The sequence below is a fragment of the Pelophylax lessonae genome (assembly GCF_965119305.1).
Source record: "Pelophylax lessonae genome assembly, chromosome: 4".
Taxonomy (NCBI): domain Eukaryota; kingdom Metazoa; phylum Chordata; class Amphibia; order Anura; family Ranidae; genus Pelophylax; species Pelophylax lessonae.
In genome coordinates this window covers 251,404,714-251,425,402 of record NC_138771.1, presented here as the reverse complement: position 1 = coordinate 251,425,402, position 20,689 = coordinate 251,404,714, and the positions used below count along the sequence as shown (strand labels likewise).

The 20,689-nt window shown below is 38.6% G+C and overlaps 1 protein-coding gene across 3 annotated transcripts in view; it reads left to right on the top strand.

Annotated features, from left to right (window-relative positions):
* The window catches only part of SYT1 (synaptotagmin 1), a 754,020-nt gene that overhangs the window by 374,679 nt on the left and 358,652 nt on the right, over window positions 1-20,689 (top strand). For 2 of the 3 annotated variants that reach the window (XM_082254980.1, XM_082254982.1), the window contains exon 4: window positions 20,290-20,354. The exons of the other annotated variant lie outside the window; for it this stretch is intronic. The gene's annotated coding sequence lies outside the window, so the exon portion shown is untranslated. The remainder of the gene's footprint in view (window positions 1-20,289; window positions 20,355-20,689) is intronic. 3 annotated transcript variants of the gene reach the window in all.

Here is a 20,689-nt window from a genome sequence, read left to right as displayed (position 1 = left end):
GCTTCAAGTGCAGCAAAATTTTCATTTTGTAGATTGCATCTCTCATGTTATCATTTGCTGTAAATGACAATTCCGTAAATGACACTCTCTACTGTGGGTGTCATGTGCCTGGTGGAGATTAAGTTGCAGAAGGAGTTTCTCTTGCACCTTTTGTCGAACATCCCTTGTAGTGACGACAGGAGGTGTGAGGACACAGAGTGGCATGAGGGTGCATAGTGGCTGCACCAGCTGGTGTTTCCAGGATGAAGATGACCATGGATCACCAGACAGCAACCAGGAACCCGAATATGGTGACACTTGGCAGATGGCAGCAAAGTCAAGACATCTAGCCTTCTAGGCCATCATGCCCAAAGCATGTTAGTTATTTTGCTCTGCTTTTAATGTAACCTAATAAAGAATTTGGAACTTTGAATGTAAAGGGTTGCTGGTTAATTTCTTTTATGGATTGATGCCTTGGGAGCACACACTCCAGCCATGAATGCCGGCCTGAGCATGGGTAAAGATTTTTCATTTTCACATTTGTACGGGCATGTCAATGCCTGTCTTGTAGTGACCCTTTGCTCAGAATTATAAGCATGCACATGAGCATGCAATAGTCTTCTAGTTCCAATACAGACAGGGCTTTTCTTACAGTGGGATTGAGTTTTTTCTTGGATATATGCAGTGACTACAGTGGTGTGCACCAACCAAATTGGTCAGTGTATAGGCAAGAGCTCTTGAGGGTAAAGAAAGGTAGATTCAGAACTGTCAGACTGGCAAATGGAGTCTCAGAAATGTCATGTTTCTGCTATACTCTGCTGTCTTATATTCTATTTCAAACAGAGCAGGACATAGAGAGTTAATGCAGTACACAACATTTAATAATGCTGTTTTATGGGTGTTGAGTTACAAAAGGAGTACAGACTGTCCACTAGTGTTGAACCTGAAGGCTGGTCTCACTTAAAAAATGATTTCTCATCCCCCCGGTATGTTTTTCTAGTCATTTATGGCAAACACCCAACTATTTTAACCCCTGTTACTGCCCGAGTAAGGTTTGTATTTGCTGAATTTTCAGCTAAGTGATTTGTAAAGTTTTGCTTTTCCCCACTGTTTCCTGAGCAAAGTGTATGTTCAGTTTTCCCAGAGAATGTAAATAAAGTATATCTGTGTTCACTTATAATACCCTATCGTGTCTGGAGAGCTAAAAATAGGATTTTTTTCTATTATATGGTTGATTGAAGTATAAAACAGCCGCCTACTAAACACCTTTACTAAATAAATTCCACTATCTGATCCACAATATCCACCCGTGTTTACCTCAATTGATTGCTAGTGGTCCCAGGGAGGAATATATGCAAAGATTTGCTCATGTCTTGTTGCTATAATATATATTTTCAAGTTTCCTGTAGCATCCCACTTACAGTATGTATCCAGACCTAGACTATGGGTCCAATACAATTACAATAGAACTGTTGTCTCTTCTAGTTATTTATATTTTGGGAGATTAGTTTTTGGTCTTGACATGAATTGACTTAGCTATATGCTCAGGGATATCTTTTTTGGAGGTTAAATTAGCATCAGTTTGACTCCACTCTTTTAAGTCATGCTAGAATAACCATAATGAATTATGCAGAGGAGAATGACAATTTCAGATTGGCAGAAACACAGCTTTTAAGCATTAGGAATAGACAGTGCTGGCTGTTCCCTTGAGACATCTGTAATGCAAAGTTAGAACCTTTACAAATAATTTGTTTTTCTTATTGACTTGTAATAAACATGAGATCATCCAGCATTTGGCAATAAAACTAGGCTTCTGTTGAAAAAGTGGAAGACTTGTAAAACTGAAATGGCACCTTCTTGTTTGCATACTAGCTGAACATGATATAAGTGATTTATGTGTATGAATATTGATTGATGTTAAGGTGTAGTAAAGGTTTAAGGTCATGATCATTCTGTCTTGATGTGTCATGTATTAAATATTTTTGTGACATAATATGGAAGCCAAAATGCATTCTGACTGCACAATGCAAATGTAAGCTCAACTGGCTTTCACAGAAAAGGCTTAACCATATGGAATTAAAAGCATTTGTCCTAGGTGAACTCATTCTTAACTTCCTTGGTCTCATGGAGGCACAGACAGCAATAAAAGTCTGTTAAAAAAAGGAAAAGAAGGCCTGTTGGCACAGGTTAATAGTCTGTTAATTAATTAGTTATGTTATGAGTTAGCATAGTGTAGTCTGCTTACATAAGACACTGAGATCAGTTTCAGAGGAAAAAGTAGCATGCACACTATTCCTTATGGAGAGACTGTTCCCATGGTTCAGAGGAATAAAAGAAATTCAAGTTAGTTTGGTTAAAAAATAATTAGATCTGTCTTAATAAAGTGCTTTGACCATATGGTGTATATATTCAAGTCAATAATGTAGGAGTATCTGAGTGTTCTGGAAGATTACAGAATTAATAACAACATGCAATGCCAAGCTGTAGTTTCTAGGGTGAGCTGGATACTTTCGACCATAAAAAAGAGATATACTCTTGAGAGAGAGAGAGAGAGAGAGAGAATGAGAGAGAGAGAGAGACATAATCTTGCCCTTATTCATAACTTAAGACCTTGATTAGAAGAAAATGTAAAAAAAATAACATCACTCCACTTATCAGGGTCCTCTGGGCAACTCCAGATAGTTATAAATGCTTATGGATGAGTCAGTCCTTACTCAGCCTATCAAGTATCAATATATGATTAAGCCTGTATGGATGAACCGTGTTAGAGTAGAGTGACTTCATGGCAGGACAGTTTGTTGGACCTGCAATAAAGTTGCTTTTACTGTAGTGACATCATCAAAGTGAGACCCATTATTCTTTTTGATAAGTAAGATCTCAACTGGAAAATGTAGTTCAGACTTGGGCAACAGTCTACAAAAAGGATCTTGTGGAACTGCAGAGAGGATAGAGAAGGGCAATGAAATGAATAGGGCGCATGGAGGACTGAAAAACTGAACTAAATTTATTCTCTGAATTTAAATATATCCACGTTTTATAAATACATAAATGGACCATACAGTAAACTAGGTGCAAAATTGTTTACTTTAAGGTGATTGCCTGGAGGAAAAAAGTTTACCTTTCTCATACTGAAAGTTTTTTTTTTTTAAAGTAAGTTTGTGGAATACACTTTCACTGTAGCCAAATTTAGCCAACTCTCTAAATTTTTTTAACAAGTACATTTTTTGTACTGTTGTACCTTTTATGGACCAGCAAAAAGTTTACATTTCCACTATGGTCATGTTTATTTAGCAATAACTATACAGTATCATTACTTTAAAAGAGTAATACATTTGTTTGAACAAACCAGGCTTTTTAAAAAAAAAAAAAAAAAAAAACGTCTATGTAATCTATGAATAAAACATAAAGCAAAATTGAAAAATGTTTTTTTTTTTTTCATTGTGACCAGTGTTAGCGTTTTGTGGTAAAGAAATAGTATACCTTTTTTTTTTTTTTACTTGTCCCATTTAAAATCATATAAAACAGTGGTTTTTTTGGTACAAAGCATGGGAAACTTATGTTGAAATTAAAAAAAGGCATTTTTTTTATTTTTTATTTGAAAAATAAAATGAAAAATATAAATATTAAACTCCAGGCATAAAAACTTTAAATGAAATTGAATTCCTCAATATCCAGATTGGATATACGGTATATCAAATTTGCTTGCAACAAATAGCTTTGCAACCTCAGATATATTCTGGTAAAAGTAGCAGTGACATCATCGCAATGGTGTTTTACATAGAATTTTACATAGACCCAACAGCTCCTCCCACTACAGACTGTCTTCTGTAAACTACAGGAGGAGTGCAGATACAAGACCAGTTACTCCGCAAAGGAAAAAAAATAGCAATTACCAGACTATATTACAGGAAGTTTGTGCACAGAGAAAAGATTCACACTGGGTTACTACACAGAAAAACACAATGTACACATTTATTCAAGTAAGAATACCTCTTGTATGTAGACAATATTTGCTTACTCTGAAAGAAATCAGCATAAAAATAGTAACTAAGGGAAGAAGGTAGGAGGTAGTTAGTGCTGATTTGCATTAGCTAGGGGTTAATAAGAGAATAAATACAAATACAGTTTACCTAAAAATATATATATTTTTTTCCTTGTAAGGTTTCTTTAACTGTTTTCATATGCAAATCAAAGGTCACACCTTCAAGTAATATAACAATAAAATATTAAAGAGGAACTTCACCTTCTCAAACGATTTTTTTTCCACCCACTAATCTTTGGGATCGTTTTTTTTTTTTGTGTAATCAGAAACAACCTCAGCAGATACAACATTTTACTCCTCTCTCAACCCAATGTCCTCATACATACCCTGTCCCACACTGCCATCTTTTTTTTCTCTACATCACAGGGAGCCAGATGTCTCTTCCTTATTCTTCAGCCACTCCCCAATGATGTGGTGCTAAATATCACGCATGTCCAGACAGGGATCTCATGCTACGTCAGTTTGTATACTGTTCCATGTATTGAGGATAGTAATGTCTATGGGGTTACCAATGTCACATACCTCAGAAACATTGCTGTTCATCAATTCCTAGAACAGAATGCAAAGAGTCCGAGTGCCAGATCCCTGTCTGTTCACAATGCATGTGCAAGATCTGCTTTGGGTACATGTTTACATAAATGGGAAGGACTCTCCTCCTCTAGCTTCCTGGGAATTGTGACATTTATATCCCAGGAGGCTGCAGGAAATTTCATTCTTACCTAGTTGAAAATGGCACCAATGGGCAGGACCAGTAAAAAAAAACAGGGGAAAAAAAGTAAATAAAGTAAAGAAGGAGCACTGTGCGCATGCTCCAAAATGCATCACCACCCCCATCCTGAAGTCCTTTCCGGCGTGTGCGGTCCATGAGTGCGGCGTGTGTTCCACCGCAGTCCCAGAGGAAAGAAGCTTTTCCTAGTTGCCATTTCACATCTCTCCCCCAGCTGCTGGTCAGCATAGGGAATCAGAGCCACAAGGACAGGAACCCAGCCAGGAATTTGATTACCAGATAGGCCTTTTTTTACACCTACTGTACATCCTGTAAATGTTTTTAAACTGCGTCAGCCAATAATTTGTTTTATTACTGCACTTTGAAGCACCTTTTCAATCTTTCTCCTCTCCATTTAGAGTTGCTTCCACTCTTGGAAGAGCTGCTCGAGTGCCAGTTCCAGCCTCATATACTACCCCCTGGCCCATGACTTTATCTCTACAAGACAGACCATCAGGCAGAAGCCCCCTTTGTTTCAAGTTTTAAATAAAATTCAAGAATGCTTCGTTTTTTTTTTGGGGGGGGGGAGGATAACAATGCCCCAAACTTTAGTTCTAGAGCAAAGGATGACTTTAAAAGCTAGTACACACTTTTTTACTCCTTCTGGCCTTAACTAATATACACCTATATCCCATAGACTTCTATAGGGCCATTCTGCTTGGTGTAACTATCCTACCCTTTTCCTCCCTCTGGGCATATCTCATTCAGGATTGGACAACTTCCTCCTCTCCTAGCTTAGCATAACTCAGCCCCTTGCTAGCACCTCCTCTCTGTTGGAGGGAGAACTTAACCACTTTAGCCCCGGAGGATTTACCTGCTCAAAGACCAGGCCCTATTTTGCGATTCGGCAATGATTTTAACAGACAATTGCGCGGTCGTGCAATGCTGTACCAAAACAAATTGATGTCCTTTTTTCTCATAAACAGAGCTTTCTTTTGGTGGTATTTGATCACCTGTGCGATTTTTCTTTTTTGCGCTATAAACAAAAAAAGAGCGACAATTTAGAAAAAATAACAATATTTTCACAATTTTTTATATGAAATTCTCAAAAAAAATTAAAAAATCAAAATGTTTTAATATTTTAGGCCAATTTGTTTTCTGGTACATATTTTTGGTAAAAAAAATCGCAATAAGCGTATTTTGATTGGTTTGCGCAAAAGTTATTGCGTTTACTAACTACGGGAAAGATTTATGTAATTTTTATAGTTTTTTTTTAAACTAGTAATGGCAGCGATCTGCGATTTTTTTTGCGGGACTGCGACATTGCAGTGGACAGATCAGACCCCTAACTGACATTTTTGACACTTTTGGGGGTACCAGTGACATTACTACAGTAATCAGTGCTATAAATATTCACTGTTACTGTAAAAATGACACTGGCAGGGAAGGGGTTAATTTTACTGGTGATCAAGGCATTAAGTGAGTCCCTAGGGGCGTGATTCTAACTATCAGGGGACGTGGCTTGTGAAGTAATCCGAGTCATGCGATCCTATACAGCAGGATCACATAGCCTCTGTCATTACTTCAGTGAGAATGACAGACGGCTGTGTTTACTTCAGCCGTCTGTCCTTCTCTTACTGCTGCGGGAGATCGCGAGTATCCGGCGGCCATCGGAGATGCCGGTTACACGCACTGGCTCCCCAGCTGACGAGCAGGGGCAGAAGCGCGCCTCCGGCGGCGCGTGATCGCCCCCTAGCTCCTCCCAGACGAGCGCCGTACATGTACAACACTTTGCCTGGGAGCGCCAGACTGCCCCCGTACAACTGCGGTGGGCGGGCGGCAAGCAGTTAATTATGCTAGCTGACCTCTTGAATTGAGGTATTAAGATATACGAGGTCATATCCTAGGCAAGTTGTCCATTCCTCAACAGATGACCATCTTCATTGCATATCTTAATGAGGGCATCTTTGGAGTAGAGGCCGAGATAACGAAGGACATGACATGGCTTATTATGAATTATTACCTTGGTCCCATAATGTCTGGGAAAATTAACTTAATTACGGAGTTGTACTACCTCGCATATCATTTTTTAGCTCAGGCTTGCACTTGCTAATTCGATTACTAACACCTGCAGACTGGTTCACATAACTTAACCTTCTATAATCATATATATAGTTACACCCATCTATTTACAGTTGCTAACGTAGATTACACATAAACTCCTCATAAGGCAACAAATTTATGTACGATTTTCGTATAGTGTGTACACAACTTTCGACAGCCGATTCCAAATTTTCATACGAAAATTCTCGATGGAACAAACTCCAAAAATGTTCTCGTATTTGAACAAAACAAACGATTTTCATTTAATGTGTACCGTTTTTGCGCTTTTTGTACAGGAAAATCAGAAAAGAAATGATCAGAAACAATAAACAACAACAAAAAAAAAAAAAAAACTAACTAACAGGACAACAATGTAACTTAGGAACAATTCATCCATTAATGATAGATTACTGGAAAACATTTGTGTTATCTATGTTTAAAAAGGTCAGCATTTCATAAAATAAACATTGGTTTGCATAAAAAATAAATGGGCTACAATTCTGTAGTTGTCTGCAACTGATAGTCATATTAAAGGCAATGCAGAGGACATTGGGAAGTGTTTGCTGTTGCTACACAGATATTAATATTTATGTCAGCATTGAGAAAAATATTAAAAATTATTTGAACTGTCGTTATTTCAAATGATTAGATTCAATTTGATGTTAAAGGTGTGCTATTGTAACTTTAAATTTCACTGCTGGAATAAATACATTATTTCAAATGTATTAAACATGTTTCACGAAATGATATATAATTTGCACATTAACAATGTGACATTCATAATGCAAAGGTCAAAATCATTCACCCTTTCACTCAGTCAGTATAGGAGAGCTATTTCTTCTTTGGTTTACTGAAAGCTGTCTTGTGCGTGTCCTTCACTTCTGTCTTCCCCATTAAACTAATTAGAATGGCTAAGCCTCGGGACCTTAGGGCCTTCTTACTTAGAAACATAAAGAAGATTTTCTATTTTTCAGTTTCAACTCTTAATTCCTGTTCTCTTTAAGGCAAACAAGAGTCTAATCCTATTTTCTTCTCATCTATACCAAAATATTATTAAAATCGCCATTACTGAAAAATAGTAACTGTGCTTAATAATATCATTTACATCAGATTCACCTGCTTGAAAAAGCCTTAATAGATTTACCTTATTATTAGTATTTATTAGGTCATATTTCACTGGGGCTACATTAATAGCTTAAGCCACTGAGGCTTCTTGAACGCAATTGACTAAGAAGATGTCTGTTTTAAAGCTCCAGGGGCATGACATCATCAGCAAAGGTCATTGTACTCCAGACTCATGCAGGAAATGCATACCTCTGGGTCATGATATCTAGACAATAATTCCCAGCGCAAAAGCAAAATGGATGAATAACTACTGCTTATCAATTGACTGCAAAGCATCAGCCTGGGACCCAAGCAGCAATTTTCAAACAGGTGGACTCTTCTTTCATCAGAAACCTAATTTGTCTCAAAATTCATTATAAAGAATATTTGAAGTTAACAGAAAAAAGGGGCTTCATCTACTATCGTGTTTAAAAAGGTGAAGTGGAATGATCTCAGAGCTACTTTACACAAGTCATCACGTGCAGGGAAACTTCAAGTAGATAGTGAAGGTTACTCTTCAAATTCAACACAGCCAGAAATAAAACATTTTTTTTAGTAAAGTGGATGAGAGCTAAAATCCCTGTCACAGTTTTTTTTGTCAACAGTGTCCCTGTTGTAGATACTTCCTCACTTCATGTCTGGTGGAACCATTTCCCGCAGGACAGGAAGTGAAGGTAAATCTCTCTAAAACAGCCCAGGATAGCATTAAAAACCCAACTGGATTTTTAATCCTTTCCCTATGTATCTAAAACTAGATTGACCTACACTTCCAAAAATAAATATTCTTCTCCATTAAATGCTTAAAGTAAACACAGATCAGCACACAAGGGCAGTGAGCAGTCCTTTTTTTACTAAGTAAGTTGAACATCTGTTCTTGTAGTAATTCTATCTTATTCTATCATACTTTTCAATTTTTGCTGGATTTGGAGATGCCGGTATATACTGAGTTTTGGCAATGTTGATAAAGGCATATAGGTCTATTGGGATATTCTGATAGATATATATGAAAGCTAACAGTTGCTGAAGCAAATTCTTTTTAAGACGTGCATGGCTTTTATGACACCAGACCCAGGTTTCAAAACAATGTTTATAGACTTTTGAAGCTGCTTAATGAGCTGATTTTGAAGACATGTTTTTAAATGCTATGTGAGTATTGATTTTGTCTTTTGGAGTTTCATAATCACTGCAGTTTGATAGATGAGAAATATTAGTGAGAAGATAAGCCTAGCTGCAGTTTCTAAGTATGCTTACCTTTCAAGAAATTGTTTTATTTTCACAAACATATCATCAGAACTTCAAAACCTTCATTCATCCAACCCATTGCTTAAAAAATGAATGGTTTTAAAGCAGTGATGTACGCACATGCATGCACACATAGATTTTGAAACACATGATAATATTGATTCAAACTGTGAATTCATTAGAATGGTCTTGGCTCTTAGAATGAACTCTAGAGTATGACGTTTATTTAATTTAATACATGATCAGTTCAGGACAAAATCTATTTGTAGCACATTGTAAGAATGTATCCTATGGACAGGCTTTTTTAAAGATATAGGTTTTAAATACATTTTCATAATTATTTTAATCTATTTTAATAAAGAAGAACACAAACCATGTATGCCATATATAACATTATTATTATATTTTATAAACAACTGGAATTATTACAAATGTGCAATATTTATTATTTTTGTTGCTTGTGCAAAAAATAATTGTAATTCATTGCCTTTCTGGTAAAAGTGAAATGTTAACGGTAAATCTGTTACAGTGATATAGACAACTACCCTCCTATCCCCTTCCCCCCACACAGACACTCACACATACACTCACACTCGCTGGTTTCCCTTCATTACCAGTACTGTTCTGTTCTCACTACACGTATGCTCCAGGCGTGTGCAGCTTAACATACAGCTAAACCTTAATCCTGCAATAACCAGTCCTTTTGTAACTTAAAGCTTTATTCCAGTGAACAAATAGTAGTCACATGAACAGGTTACAAGTCAGATGGAAATGCGAATAGGATTGTGAATAGGTGAAACTGTAAATAAACATATAAAGGCATACAATCAGTATACAAACATTAACAGTATATGCATTGAGTATATAACCAACAGTTCATAGGCATACCAGCGATGCTTCAAAAGGGGTTCAGGAATCTTCCCACAGGAACCTCAGGTACTGTCTGCTCTTTCCTGAGGTAAATCTAAACGAGATTCTCCTCAGAGAGGGGTGGAACCAATCCAGCAATAGAAAACAGGAAGGACCATAAAGTGCTGTATAACAGTCTATGTCACAGTGGCATCTTGTGGACAAGATTGGTATTACAAGTTCCAATGGAATTAATTACTTCCAAGCTGAAGGCATGACAAGTACATTAGGATGGCAGAACATGAGTCTGATGGACATCACTCTCTTTATCACTGTGAATGAAGCTGTAAGTGTTCAATCACAGGCTTTTCCAATCGTATGCAGATTGGAAGAAGCAGGTTGTTTTTTTATTGTCTATCTCCAGCCATCAGGGAAGGTAGTGAGGTCTATTTACATCCCAGATATCTCCATCAATTTGACCTGTCACCCCTGTGTATAGTTTCACTTTCTGAACATTTATGGTTTAGGGGGGTATTTTACAAACTTTTAAGGCTGTACAGTACATGTGAAATATAGCTACAATGTCTCTGTCCCCTGAGGTGGAAAATTAAGACATCTTATTTTGCAAAATATCTGATAAATAAAAAAGTAACAATAGATTTTTCTTTGCAACTTAATCCTCCTAAATAGTTCTAATCCCATGTATTACGTATCCCCTTGGCTATTGATTGCTCTAATTATGCAAACTTTTTATCAGGACATTTCACTTATATACCACTGACACACTATTGATCTACCACATCTATTTATATAACCATTCATTGTCCTGCATTATCACAATGATGAACCAAATAGAAAGACTCTAGGGTAACAACAGGGTATAGACTTCATGCGACATAGCTAATGTATTGATCAATGGTCCATTTAAACTCTGTAGTGCTTAACAGCAGACCAAATATGATACTCTACTGAGACAACGGTGAAATGCGTTATATATTTTCTCTACAAAGAAAAGATCAAGCAGGTGGGTGCTCCGTAGTTGTAGGGGACACATGGGTACATCCCCCTGCTTGTGTGTGCCCCTGGGGCCCACATCAGCATGACCTGTGACTGCTGTGTCCAGTGAACCCAGTGGATCATGGTGCTTGGTACCAGGCCACTGTGATTGGCTCAGATACCATGTGATCACTGTGACCAATTATAGTGACCGCATGTTCACAGGTAAACAGCTGTCATGAATGACTTTCATTAACGATAGCAATGTTTACTATTGTAATCTCTGGGATTGGTTACAGTGATCACATGGTAAAGGGTAAATCACAGCAGTCCTGTACCACATGATATCTATAACCATACACGGCAATCACAACAGTAAACAATGAGTCATGAATGAAAGCCATTCATGACAGTTAAAACCATTGCTTTTACAGTAATCATCACTGCTATAGGCAATCATAGTGAAAACAAATAAAACATGTATCAATCACAGCAGCCCTGTACCACATGATAGCTATAATCATACACTGCAATCACAGCAGTAAACAAGGGGTCACAAATGAAAGCCATTCATGACAGTTAAAACCATTGCTTTTACAGTAATCATCACTGCTATAGGCAATCATAGTAAAATAAATGTAAAAAAAAATATTGGTCACCATCCCAGAATAGTACAGTGTCACTATAGCGACACTGCACTACTCTGGTGGCAGTATGTAAATAAATTTTAAAAAGGTAAAAAAAAAAACATGTAAAAAAAGAAATAAATAAATCACTGCAACACTAGTCCTAGTGCCCCTATACACTTCCACACCAGTCATATTGTCCCTAATCATCCCAGGTACGGTGTCCCTGATCACAGCCACATCCAGTACAGAGTTGGTGATCACTGCTGTAGCAGTCACAGCATCCCTGTTCAGCACCACAGCAGTTATTGTGTCACCATAAGGACTTGTTCACATTTGCAATGCTCTCTGAAGAGCCATTCATGTTTGGATCCCTTTGTAAACCAAAGCATTGCAGCCACAGCAAGAGTACACCCCCAAGCTCTGCTTCTGTAGCTAAAAGGTGTAGCAGTTGAGGGTGGTAAAATTAAGGCTAAACTGCAATGTCCCCCCCCAACATAATGTGTGAACAAACCCTAATAGTGCAGCCAATCACAGTTCATGGATCGCCACCACACCAGGCACAGTGTCACCAGACCAGTGTAGCTAGAATCAGTGCTCCAAATTTGCCTGGCCTTAACTGACCCATCAGCACATCACGCTGATTATATTTCTGTGAGACACCAGTCCCAGCCATCCCCTGCAGACAACTTCACTTCTGGAACCACAGGAATGATTTGGTTCTTCCTTTCTTTAGCCTCCTATAGTTTTTGGCCACTAAACATGGCATTCCTGGGGGTATCCCATTACCAGTAGTCAAGCCACTAGGCTTACTTGGCTTTTAGAAAGAGGGACTGTTATAGGTGATGGTATATAACAAGGGTCTTCAAACTATGGCCCTCCAGCTGTTCAGGAACTACAATTCCCATCATGCCTAGTCATGTCTGTGAATGTCAGAGTTCTATAATGCCTCATGGAATGTGTAGTTCCGCAACAGATGGAGGGCAGTAGTTTGGGGATCCCAGGTATATAATTAATCCAAACATTGAGAAAATCTCACACATGTGGTATCGCCATACTCAGGAGTAGCAAAATGTGTTTTTCGGATGTCATTCTAAGCATGCCCATGCTGTATGTAGGAATTCCCTTATTAAATTGCCAACATTGTGTATAAAATAAATAATTTTCATTTTCTTTCTGCATTTTCCAAAAAATTGTGGCAAAAAATGAAATCCTCAAAAGACTCACCATGCCTCTTAGAAAATAACATGAGTTGTTTGCTTTCCAAAAAGTGGTAATTTTATGGTTCTTTTCACTGTCCTGGCACTCCAGGGTCTCCAACAATGTGATAGGTAATCAAGAACATAGATGCATAATTTTCCTTGAAAGCCTAAAGGTGCTTCTGAATTTTGGCCCCTCTATGCATCAAGACTGTAAAAAAGTCACGTGCATATGTTATTCCCATACTCAGGTAGGCATAGAGGAATGTATTTTGGGGTGTAATTATAAGTATGCCTATGCTGTGTGTAAGATAAGTTGTTAAAATTACAACACGTTTTTTTTTTTAAATTTCTTAATTTTCCCAAAAATTGTGACAAAAAAAATCACAACTTCAAAAAACTCACAATGCCCCTTACTAAATACCTTGGACTGTGTACGTTCCAAGAAGAGGTCATTTTGTGGGGGCGGGGGGGGGGTATTAGTACTGTCATGGCATTATAGAGCCTCAGCCCATTAGGACTGATCAATTTTCAAATATTATTCACTATAGTTTGTAGACTCTATGGTGTTCACACAGACTAAATAATATACACTGATCTTAGATTTATTTTCACAATTTTATAACCGAAACTAAGAAAAACACTTTGTTTCCCCAAATTTTCTGTATTTTCCCTTTATTTAGAAAAAAAAATAAAAAACCCAGTGATGATTAACCACTTGAGCTCCGGAAAGGTTTATCCCCCTAGGTCATTTTTTTGCGATATGACACTGCGTTGCTTTAACTGACAAATAAAATTTATGTCCTTTTTTCCCACAATTCAAGCTTTCTTTTGGTTCTATTTGATCACCTCTGCGGTTTTTATTTTTTGCGCTAAAAACAAAAAAAGACCGAAAATTTTGAAAAAATAAAATATATGTCTACTTTCTGCTATAAAACAAATTCAATAAAACAAAAAATGGAAAAAAACAAATGTCTTCAACAATTTAGGCCAATATGTATTCTGCTACATATTTTATGTAAAATAAAATACCAATAAGCGTATAACAAAAGTTATAGAGTCTACAAACTATGGGATAGATTTATGTGATTTTTATTTATTTATTTTACTAGTAATAGTGACGATCAGAGCCCATTCACATTAGTGCTACTTGTCAGGTGACTTGTCAGCCTGACAAGTCCGCGGTATGTCGCTGTCCATTGAGTAGTACAGGACCCGTTCTAATAGGAGCGACACAAGTCGCTCCGACTTAGAAAAAGGGTCCTGTACTACTTTGGGGCGACCTCGGAGCGACTTGCATAGACTTCCATTATGTGAAGTCTCTGCAAGTCGCCGAAGTCGTGTCGCCTCAATGTGAATGGGCTCTTAGTGATTTATAGTGGGATTGCAACATTACAGCGGACAAATTGGACACTAACCCATGATACTTTTTTGGGGACCAGTGACACTAATACAGTGATCAGTGCTAAAAATATGCACTGTCTCTGTACTAATGACACTGGCAGGGAAGGGGTTAACATCAGGGGCGATCAAAGGGTAAAATGTGTTCCTAGAGATGCATGCATGCCCCAGAAGTATGTGGCTACAGGTATGTGATTCTGCACAGGAGAGCCGCCTTATATACATATATACAGTATACGGTCGGCAAGAGGTTAAATACCATAGAAAATCTATCACCCTCAACAAAATGATACACATTTCATTTGGGTACAGTATTGTATGACTGAGTAATTGTCATTCAAAGTGAGACAGTGCTAAAAACGTAAAAATGGACTGGACAGGAAAGGGGTGAAAGTGTTCTATATAAGGCTGGCCATACATTATACAAATTATACAATTTTCTTTATATTTACTTATGTAGTGCAAGGGCCTGCCTGATTGCATACAAATTGAAAGTGTTTAGGGTTGACCTCACATTATATGGTTTTAGTAAATCTAAAGGAAAATTGTAAAATGTATGGCCAGCCTAAGACAGAGCAAGCTAAGTACAAAGTACATACACAAATTAAGCTTAGTTAAGTAAAGACACTATAGACTTAGCGTTGTTGGTATCATCCTCTATGAAAATCTGATTTGATAAACTCCAACTTATTTTCATATTTAAGACTTTACAGTTGCACAAGTTGGAACATCTCTGTCTGCAATAAAGAATGCTTCTGACTATTCCTCCCTCAGAAAGGCCTATCCTGCTGTCCAGACTAAATGCAGAGTGAGAAATGTGCAAAAAATGTGTTCCTTTTAGTGGTAGTAAGACAAATTGATATTGCCCTTTTTGTTGTATGTTGTTTGTTATATGTCTGAGTTTGAACCTGGGTCTTTCTGTTTTTGGGCTGCAGCTCTGTTCCCTCTGCAACTGAGGAACCTGAGCTGTGCATTATACACTTTGCATAGTACCTCTGCTTCTAGTACCCTCTAGCCCTACCTGTCTTCCAGCAGATCAGCTTAAAGCAGTTGTAAACCTCTGGACATTCTGCATCAGAAATGGGAGTTTACTTCCACTTTAAATTGCAGGACTGTGTTTGTCTGTTTCCCTGGGTGTGTGCTATACTATCAAACTTTTGAACCTCTGGACTTTGAACTTTGCCTGATTCCTGGACTACTCTCTTTGCCTGATGATTTTGTATTACTCTGCCACTCTGTGTATGACCTTGCCTGTCCCCGATCACGCTTCTGGATTTTTACTTTGTACCTTGCTGTCAAGATTTGGTGCAGAGCTGGCCTGCCTGACAATGCTACGCCTTAACCCCCAGCCTAAGCTCCATTCTGGACTAAATCTTTCAACAGGCACCTTACATAAGAAGTGGGCCACAATGACAGTGGACTCAGTTGAGGTGGCTTAGACTATTACTCATAAGGGACAGTTAATTGGTGCTCATGAAATGCACTGGATGCTATGCTGGATGGGCTGACTGCTATGAAATAAAACCTTGTTGCCGCATCCCCTGAACCAGTCTAGACTCCTGCTCCAAGCCATCTCTTCAGTACCTCCCAAACTTCCTCTGCCTGAACAATTTAGAGGTGACACTGAGGACTGCAGAGGCTTTCTGAACATTTATCACCTGCATTTCCACAATTGCTCTGAGACATTCAGTACTCCTTCTGCTAAAGTGACTTTTGTAATATTCTTGTTAAAGGGGAAAGCCTTGGCATGGCTCTCTCCATACCTGGAATGCAATAATACTTTGCTGCAGGATTCGGAAAAGTTCCTATCCTCACTAACCTAACCGCTACTATGAAAGGTGTCAGGAGAAGTCACAGATTCGCAAGCTACCTTGACTAGTGCATCAGTTGGCTCCTAACTACCAAACCCCACTCGACTCTAAACCTGAAACTGCTGCTGATTCCATGACATCTATAGAGCCTTTGGATGTCAGATGCCTCCACCTTACTGCAACAGGAAAGCAAAGGAGACGCTCCTTGGGCCTTTGTCTTTATTGTGGACTGAAAGGACACATGTTGTTCACTTACCCTACATGTCCAGTAAATCCCTCCTCCAAAATCAAGCTCACTTTACCTGTAACCTTCCATTTTGCCTCAAACTTTGTATCCTGTGAGGCTTTTGTGGATTCTTGAGCAGCGGGTATATCTGGATCAGACTTTTGCCAAGGAAAACAATTTTTCTTTATTTCCCAAATCTAGACCTTTGAACATCACCACTGTGAATGGACAACCTTTGAGAAAAGGAATTATGGAATTCGAGATCACCACAGTCACCCTACAGGTTGGTGCCCTCCATAAGAAGGAAATTATCCTATCACTTATAGACTCACCATTTCTGTCTGTAATCCTTGGCTTTCCCTAATTGCAACAACACAACCCTTCGTTTGACTGGCTCAATGAGGAATTAACCTCCTGGGGCACATACTAGTATTACAACTGTGTACTTCTTCCCAAAAGACCGCCTTGCAGTTTGTTAGCTTCTGTGTCCATACCATCCACCTTGCCACAGGAATACCATGGCTTCATGGATGTCTTTTGCAAAACAGCAGAGATTTTACCTGAACACCCTGCCTTCAACTGTGCTATTAATCTTATCCTGGGGGCACCTCTTCCAAAGTGAAAGAATATCCTTTGTAACAGCCAGAACAAAAGTCTGTGGAAGAATACATTCAGGATAACGTCTAGAGAGGTTTTATCCATCCCTCTTCTTCCCCATTAGGGGCAGGATTCTTTTTAGTTGGAAAGAAAGATGATGGAGTTTGCCCATGTATTGACTATCCAGGGTTAAAACAAGTCACTGTAAAGGACTATTATCCTCTGCCCCTTTTCCTGGAATTGTTTGATGTCCTTAAAGGTGCCATTGTCTCCACTAAATTAGACCTATGTGGGGCCTGGGAGGGTGATGAGTGGAAGTGGAAAATGATATTCAATACCAGCATTGGACATTATGAATACCTGGTTATGCCCTATGGGCTCTGCAGTGTTCCAGCCGTCTTCGAGCGTTTCATGGATGAGGTGTTCTACAACCTTTAAAATAAGTTTGCAATTATTTATCTAGATGACATCTTATATTTTTTCCAAGATCCACCAGGAACACGTTCCCATGTGAAACAAGATCTACAACGTGAGAACCACCTTTATGCAACAGACTGAAAAATGTAGTTTCCATCGGACATGCAAACCATTTTTGGGTTATGTCATTAGCCCCGAAGGTTTTCAAATGGATCAACAAAAGCTTACAGCTGCTCTGCAGAGGCCACAGCCGAACACCTTGGGAGGGCTTCAAAGCTTCCTGGGCTTTACCTATTATTATAGATGTTTTATCAAAGGCTCTGTATCTATTTCTACACCCCTTACTGCCATAACAAAAAGGGGGTCTAATTGTAAGATGTGGTCCCCTGAAGCAGTGTCAGCTTTCCAGCAGCTAAAAGAAATGTTCAGCAAGGCTCCAATTTTGTAGCATCCAAACCCAGAACTCCAGTACCTTGTTGAAGTGGATGCATCGGAAGTAGGGGCTGGTGCCATGCTTTCTTAAAGACAACCAAGAACTGGTAAAATAACTCAGTAGTCTTTTTCTCTAAAACATTTTATCCTGCTAGTCTAAGGAAGGCGGTACTTTATTGGCGTAATGAGGGGGTGTTGTCTGGCCATCCTGGTGTCACAATCACTTCAAAATCTTTAAAGCGCCATGCTGGGTGGCCAGGGCTGAAAAAGGAAGTTTCAGATTATGTAGCCACCTGTCCAACTTGTGCAGCAAATAAGACTCCTCACACTCAACCCACCGGCCTTCTACAACTACAGTCCCCACACCTTGACAGCCTTGGACCCACCTGGTTATGGATTTTTTTATGGACCTACCCAAGTCTGCCAGAATGTCTACAATTTGGATCACAGTGGATTGTTTTTCCACTTTGTGCTACTTCCTGGACTACCTACAGCTTAAGCATTGCCTACCTCTGGATTTTGAACTTTGCCTGATTCGTGAACCACTATCTTTGCCTGACGGTTTTGGATTACTCTGCCAGTCTGTGTATGACCCTGACTGTCCTCAACCATGCTTACAGATTCTGACTTTGTACAATGTTGTCAAAACTTGTTGCTAAGTGTAGTTTAGTACTCTTTTCCTGTCTCATATTGTCAAACACCACAGGATACCTACCAACATTGTGTCTGTTCAGGGCTCCCAGTTCGTCCTCTGATTCTGGAAAGCTGTATGCAAAATGTTGAGGGTAACCATGTCCCTTTCTACTGCACACCATCCAAAAACTGGCAGCCAAACTAAACGCTTGAATCAGACCCTCAAAACCTACCTTGAGCATTATTCAATTCGTTACAATCGAATTGGTCGGAATATGTGCCTTTAGCTGAACTTGCCATTAACTCTTGTTGGCATAGTGTCCTTTATTCCACACCTTTTTATGCAGCTCTAGGCTATCATCCATGCACTTTCCTTGTGCTGCAGCCTTCTTCTGGTGTACTGGCAGCAGACATACGAGTAAATGACATCTTACTACACTGGAGGAAGATTTTTCTGCTTCTGAAAAATGAAGGTGCCATAAACCTCTGTTTGCAGTGGGAGAAAAAGTATAGTTGCTTGACAAATATGTGAGACTGGCACAACCTTCTTCCAAGTTGGGCCCACATATTATCAGTCCCTACAGGATCATCTTTAATTTTGGTCCAGCTTACCGCCTAAAATTGCCACCTTCTCGAATTTTTAAACATTTCTCTACTAAAAAAGAACGTCTTCAACTGGTACTCAAGACCTCAACAACTACCTCTTCCTGTTCTTGTGGATGGACAACATGAGTATAAGGTATCTAGAATCCTGGATTCAAGAAGGCAGGGCCAAGGTGTACAGTACCTAGTACACTGGAAGGGATCTTGGGGTCTGCTAACAATCTACATGCTCCTACCCTCATTAGTAACATTTGTGCCATGTTCCCTACAAAGCCTCGCTAGGCCCCTGGTGGGGTCCACCGGGGGGGGGGGGGGGCTGTCATGTGCCTGGGTTTGAACCTAGGTCCTTCTGTCTTTGGGGTGCGGCTCTTCTCCTTCTGCCACTAGGAAACCTGAGTGGAGCAGTATGCACCTTACATAGTACCTCTGCTTCTAGTACTCTCTGGCCCCAACTGTATTCAAGCTGCAATCAATCCACAATCAGATCAGCTTAAATTACAGGATTTCCTGTGAACGGTGCCTATTTGTTGGATCTGTTTCCCTGGCTGTGTGCAATTCTATTGAACTGCTGAACCTCTGGATTTTGAACTTTGCCTGATTCGTGAACCACTATCTTTACCTGACGGTTTTGGATTACTCTGCCAGTCTGTGTATGACCCTAACTGTCCCCAACCATGCTTATGGATTCTGACTTTGTACCATGTTGTCAAAACTTGTTGCTAAGTGTAGTTTAGTAAGTCAAAATCTAGAAATTCCTAACAGGCAATCAGAAACAATCTTTTACTAAACAAACTTTAGTAAGCTAAATTCTGTTACTTTTATATGTTGCTGTACTATATATCACATGTTTGTTGCTTACAATACATTAATACCATTTACCAATCTACTATTGTGTTTTATACTAAGAACAATAAGGCCATGATAACCTTACAACTTGATAATTTGCCCCTCACATAGATGCATACTTATATATGCCTGTTACATGTCAGTTTCATTGACTTGGGAAATCTCCTGGCAGAATACAAATCATTAAAATGTATTACAGTTTGTTCTATGGCCTTTTTAAAGGTATGCATTAAATACATCACAAAAGGCATAAGCCTCCTCAGCAGTTCAGTTGTTTTTTTTTTTAAGGAATGATGTAGTTATTATGTATACTGTATCTTAAATACCTATATACCTGTAACATCCTTTTTTTTTTTTTTTTGGGGGTGTAGCAATCAGCTCTAACTTTCAACTTGAATGAGAAAAATAAAGGTTTAGGATTTTTTTAGGTATTATATATTATGTACATGTAACTTTTTTTATCTTTATTTTGTGTAGGGAGCAAATCAAACTCTGAACTGGAACTAGAAAAAAGAAGAGATTTTACCAATCATATTTAAAAGGTATAGTAAAAGTTAGCCTTTTATTTTAAAGAATGAAAATGGTGAATGTTTGCTTTTGAAAAGTAATTCATGTTAATACCATGTATTCAACTATATAAAATTAAAAAGCATTGCCTGTTGGAAAGGGCTGCATGCTGTCTTAATGTAGCCAGGAGGCATCCTGATGTTTGTACTATTTATAGGATTCATAATAGATTGTAATCCTATTACAAAGTCGCTTGGTCTGGTTTATCTGGTGCCTGCTCTTGTTATAGTTCAGCACTTTTATATAATACAAAACATAATTTTATTTCCAGTTGAATAATTTATTGCTCATTAGTGAAGAGTCAGTCTTC